This window comes from Priapulus caudatus, unplaced genomic scaffold, assembly GCF_000485595.1.
Source record: "Priapulus caudatus unplaced genomic scaffold, Priapulus_caudatus-5.0.1 Scaffold1479, whole genome shotgun sequence".
Taxonomy (NCBI): domain Eukaryota; kingdom Metazoa; phylum Priapulida; class Priapulimorpha; order Priapulimorphida; family Priapulidae; genus Priapulus; species Priapulus caudatus.
The window spans coordinates 9,077-15,666 of NW_014578540.1; positions in this window are offsets into that span (position 1 = coordinate 9,077).

A 6,590-nucleotide genomic window follows, 5' to 3' on the forward strand; every position below is an offset into this window, starting at 1 on the left:
AGAGAGAGAGAGAGAGAGAGAGAGAGAGAGAGAGAGAGAGAGAGAGAGAGAGAGAGAGAGAGAGTTAATCATACTGCTAAGACTAACGATGCGACTAATTTCATTTCTGGATTTGTTCAGCCCCTGGACCACGGAGCTGCCAGGCGGCCCGAGAGTGAATTCGTCCAGATTCCAGAACGCAAACAGGAATCAGCGCGGTGGTAATTTGCTCATTGCAAATTGTTCAACGGTCGACCGGAGGCTAGGATGCAAATTGCGACGACGGACTATATACTAACGAAATATATTGCATCTCATCCCGCACGGGTGTGTGTGTGTGTGTGTGTGTGTGTGTGTGTGTGTGTGTGTGTGTGTGTGTGTGTGTGTGNATAACATATCACACATGTAACATGCAAAAATCTCATAACATTGGCGGCCCGCCTCGCTCGTGTCAATGCAGGGAAAACACTGAAATACATTTAATACAATATGGGAACATGTGCATGTAAGGTGCACATGTGTGAGCGTGAAAATACGAGGCTTACGTTTTTAATGGCTGATGTATATTTGCATGCAAGACGTACATGTACATGTAACATGAGCTGTGAGATATACATACATACACATACATACTATATAATATATATATATATACACACACACAGTTGTGTGCACAGTGTACCGTGAGCGTGTTACACAGAGAATAACTTTTTCCACCATATTTATGATAGTTATATTGCTTGTACGACGTACGTAACATCATACATTATCGACATGAGCAGGTAGGCAGCTGCAGGTAAGCAATTTACCTATTATAGGGTTTCATGTTATATATCAGGGCTATATATACGTACATAAACACCTGCATGCTTTCGAAGGCGCCATTTGCAAATTTATTGTCGCTATAATCAAATATGCCACCGTGTTACGAATCGATGTATTCAAATCCGATTTTCTATTGAAATGCTAATAACTGCATAAATTCTTAGTGTGTTCCTATTTGGTGTAATCAGTAACATATATCCGTTGTGAGGTGAGACTACACATATATCACTTTACTTTTTTTCAGATTGTGCGTTTCTGAGCAACGATTTCGAAATAAATTCTTTAATGCATGCTCTCTGGGCATTCACATAAACGAACCTTTTGATGGAAACTGACAATTTCAAACGTGAAGACTCACAACAATGGGCGAGCACGTATCGGACAATCGGACAATCGCCCCAATGGGATAAAAATAACAAGAAAACAAAAATCCAAGCCGGCTTCATCGCTGATTTTTGTAACACGAAACGACGCAAGTCAACTACCAGACTAGTCACTGAAGCAATCTTCGAATTGCCTTGCAAGAACGACTGACAGTTTCAGACGACCCCGCATCGCTGCCAGGGTTTTATTGCATGTGAGCGGAAAGTACAGCGGGTTTGCCACTGCAATTGAATGCGGCTGTCCACCGTGAGAAATCCAATAGATTCAGAATCACGAAGATTTCTACTGGCGTAAGCATCGGATGTACTGTAGATACCTTACGTAATCCCATTGTTGTCATAACACACAGCCTAACCCCCTTGAGTCCAACTCTAAAGCCGTATCCCCCAATCTAACTCAACCCGGGACATAAGATATCATATAACACTAGTCCACACCGACAAATCTCTAACAACTAACTATAAGTTATTGCATGAAACTGAAAATGCTCATACATGTATATATATATGTACGTACTTAAATGTATATATTTATGTTCACTATTGAACACACACACATGCGCGCATGCATATATGTAATTATGTTATTGCATGAAACTGAAAATGCTCATACATGTGTATATGTACGTACTTGAATGTATATATTTATGTTCAGTATTGGACACACACACACACATGTGCGCATGCATATATGTAATATCACATATATACATGTCCGACGCATGTGCATATTGGATATACATGTGTTTGTGGTCATCACTGGAATTATGAGTTTAAATATACGAACACGCTCCTGCTCACGCTCCTGCTCTCTCGTCATCCATATTTGCTTTTGTGCCAGTGTCTCCCATCATCCTAACTTTAACTCTAACCCTCGCCTCAACCCCAACCCCTAACTACAACTACAGCAATAATTACATTTATATATATATATACATACATACATATATATATATATATATATATATAGGGTTTCTTCTGAGGGAAAATTAGACAAAGGAGGTAATGATCAGTTAGGAAAAAAATCGCATGATGGATTCAAAGGCGTGCCGTACAGTAGGCACGCATGCGAACGTTGCAGGCGGATGCAGGAGGAAAAAGCGAGAGAGCGAACGCCCCCTGTCGCTAGGGGTGGGTTCTGGGGAGTCTCCCCCAGCAAAATTTTAAAAATTTGAATGTCGTAGACTGCATTTGATGCACCCTGAAACCATTTTCACAACGGCGGTGTTGAATTCGACAACGGCGGTGCGCCACTGCGCCTCTTATGTATAAGAAACCCTGATGTATATGCATACGTATATGTATATCAGGGTTGTCCAAGAGCACTTATAGCCTGGCGGCCCGCCAGGCTATCGTCGAGCCCCGCCAGCCTAAAATGCACCCGCCACTCTAAATATCATAGCCGCCATGCTAAATATCATAGCCCCCGGACCTCCCTAGCACGCAAACCACCTTCGGCGATTTGCAACTAGGACGGTAAAGGCAGCACCCGCCATACTATAATGAAAAAGCTTGGAGAACCCTGTATATGTGTGTGTGTGTGTGTGTGTGTGTGTGTGTGTGTGTGTGTGCGCGTGCGTGACATACCTGCTCTCTAGCCGCTTGCATCAGCTGCAGCTCCAGCGCCTCCCAATCCACCGTCGGCATAGACGTCTCCATATCAAACACCTCAAAGTCCGCCGCGATGCGCATAGACTCTGTCATGGCGCCATCTAGCAGGCCTTCCGACTCCTCGTCAGCGCCCTCTGGTGAATCCCCCGAGCCGTCGCCGGCGCCCTCTGCCGAGTCGCCGCCCAGCAGCCGCTCCGTCTCCTCGCCAGCGCCCCCTAGCGAGTTTTCCACTTCGTCGTCGTCGTCGCGGGCGCCATCTAGCGACGCCTCGGATTCGTCGACAGCGCCCTCTATCGAGCGCGAGTCCTCGCCCTCCGACTCCGGCGCCGCCTGGCGGCCGGCGTCGTCGACGGGCTTCTCTCGCGCCGCCTCCTCGAGCGACGACTTCTCCTCGTCCGCGTCCGCATCGACGAAGAACGACTTGCGGTGGTGGCGCCCCCCGGCGGAGGACTTGTCGTCGTCGGCGATCACCGAGTCGGCGCTGCCCGTCCGATTCATGTTGGAGTCCATCTTTGGGTCGGCGACGCCGATCGTGACGTTGTTGTCCAGCATGGCTGCCTGCGGCGCGGGGGGGGGGACCACGGCAACGACGGGATCTCGCGAGAGTGGCGGCGCGTGCGGGGGGAAGGCAGGTGTTGGCCCAATGCTAGTCTAGCACACCGGGTTAGGGTAGCATATATGCGAAGTATATATACACGGGGCACAGACTAGAGACGAGCAGCGGCGTTTGGCGTTTGCGCGAGAGGTGTTTAGGTCGGATCAAAGATAGTTTAAGGATAGTGGCGACGGCGGCGGCGGCGGCGGCAGTGGCGGCGGCGGCGGTGGTGGGTGCGCTTACTGCTTAGGGGGAAGATGGGGGGGCCGCGACTACATGCCTGCGGAGAAATATTCGTCTGTCGCCGACGGTCTGCGATTGCTGTCGGCTGCCGAGTGTCGTGCGATGACGTACGGTCGACGGATGACCTCCTAGATCATGTTTTGCATATGACTCCCGATAGAAACACAATGAAAATTTTCGCTACACTCCTCCCTAAAAACATCGGCAAGCGCCACCTCTCGGTACGAAAAGAGACTATAGTTGTTGTTGTTCTTCTTCTTTCGATGGATGAGTGCGCGGTTAGCGATCGTACTCGGAAATTATTATTTTAACCGCGATTAAATTAAATTCTTTTTCAACAAATCATGAGAATTGTTACACATACTTTAACCACGGTTAAATTATTTTTACCCCGGTTAACTTATCACTTTTTTACCCAGTGACGCGAGCGCCTGTCATCCATGTCATCCATGTAGGTAAAGCTACGGCCGAAGTGTAGTCTTTAGATCGGATTTTTCCATGCACATCTCTCATGGCCATAACCCTGACCGTTTTTTAAAGCGCAAAATCGACAGAAGAAGCTTATCTTTGCTGGCAACGGCGACCAGTAACGCGAATATTCTCCACGTACTGCACTTCCATTCCCAGGAGAAGGATTGTGTCGGGATGCTGCGGAAATTTTTAGCTCCGATTTTGTCATGCACCTCGGTCGCAGGCCTCCCGTGCACATTTGGAATGTTTTTCTTCGGTAATTATTACAATGCATTGTAAATATCTATTCATAAAGCTTTGCACCTCAATATAAGATCTTTGAAAATATATTTATATATTTTTTGAAGTTTTTGATGTTGTAAATTTTGCTAAATTTTGCCGAAGGTCCCTTGCTATAACAATGTACAGAGATAGAGCGCGGAAATGTCAACGACCTGTCGCCCAAAAGAAAATGATATAGGGCCGACGTTAATCATTTAATCTGGACGGTGCGTGCATGCGCATCGAAAAATGCAACCTCGCTACATCAATTGTGGTGGCACTGCTCTCCTGAAGGTCCCTTGTTATTCCGATGCACAGGGATAAGGCGCGGACACGTCGGCGACCTACCGCCCAAAGAAAATGAGTTAGAGCCGAGGGTAGATAAGGTGCGTATTGCAAAATCCACCCTCGCTACTTCAATGTGGTGGCACTGCTCTGCTGAAATGCTCTTGCTGAAGGGGCTTACTAAAGGAGAGAGGGGGTGGGAGACTGAGGAAAAGCGGCAGGGATGAGAGGGGGCGGTAGAAACAGAAGAGGGCTGGGAGAGGGATAGGGGAGGCAAGGGGAAGGACGCGAGGGCATAAAGTAGGTTTTTGTACCCTACAGGCTAGGGCGCTCTCCTAATCATAAACAAAAGTTTACTGATAAAAATTTATTAGGGAAATCTATGCTGAGATACGCCCTAACTATATTAAATGAATATTCATTACAAAATATAACTCCTCTTGTGAGATATTGCGCATGCGCTAACACACTAACGTAACCAGATTGTGTACTGGCTGGTATACGCAGCGGGAACCTTACATCTAAGCTCTTCCTTCTATTTCTCAAGTGATGTCTCCTGATGGAATATTATCATATAAATCTATGCTAGGATAACTCATCTTTATTTTAAATGCATAATCTTTGCAAAACATTTTTCTTCTCGTGAGATGTTGCGCATGCGCGCGCACCGTTTCAAGCCAATATGTTACATGCAATGTTTTCCTTCTACTGATGGAATGTTATCATATAAATCTATGCTATAGCATAACTCGTACTGGGATAGGGCGCGGACACGTCGGCAACCTGTCGCAAAAAAAGTAAATGACTTATAGGGCCGAAGTTAAGCATTTAATTTAGATGGTGGCCTGCCTAGAGAAGGTGGGCAACGAAAAATGCAGCTTCGTTGCTTAAATGTGGCGGCACTGCTCTACCGCAGGTCCCTTGTTATTCCAATATACAGGGATAGGGCTCGGACACGTCGCCGACCTGGCGTGCAAAAGAAATGACTTAGGGCTGGCATTAAGGATTTAATTTAGAAGGTGGTAGACCGACGTCGGAGCGCCTTTTTCATGTACATTAGCATAGCAGGGACCCCAGGGCGTGGTGCTGCGAGCAAAGTGAAGCATGTAGATCAGATTTTACCATGCACACGTGCGTCGGCCCGCCCGGCTCCACTTTGAACGAATAAGAACGGCCGAAGAAAATTCTCTTGGCAGTCAACGGTGACCGACGCACGAGCGCTATCTTCACGAACATTATTATAAGCATATCGGGAAACCCAGGGCGTGATACTGAGAGCAAAGTGAATAGTCTAGATCGAATTCTACCAAGCACACGCGCTGTCGGCCCGCTCGGCTCCACTTTGAACGTATAAAAACGGCCGACGAAAAGTCCATTGGCAGTCAACGGCGACCGACGTCCGAGCGCTTTTTTCATGTACATAAGCATAGCGGGGAACCCAGAGCGTGATGCTGCGAGCAAAGTATACACTATAGACCGGATTTTACAATGTACATTTCTCCGGGGCATATATATATATTTCGAATAATTTCTCAGTTTCACAAAGGGAAATATCCTATTTGCGCATGCTCGTTCGCGCCGAAAATATAGAGCATGAGGCGAAATTATGCATTCAAACCATTTTCGGACTATCCACCTATAGGAAAACACGGTAAAATTCGGCGACCGCCTGCGAATTTGCGAATTGCAGAGCGCCATCTTTTTCGTACAGCCGACGGCGATATGCCCATATTATATACGTACACTCTCTTTTTCCGGCGTCGCCTCTGCGACGGGCTGAGACACTAGCGAATTTTTCGCAATCGCATGCACCTAGTGCTGGCGACGTGCTCTATATGAAAATTGCAGAAATTCAGCGAAATACTGCTTGCGTCGGCAACTCTAGGGCATCCAATAAACTCCGTTTGTTCGTTTTGGCTATATATATAATATATAAT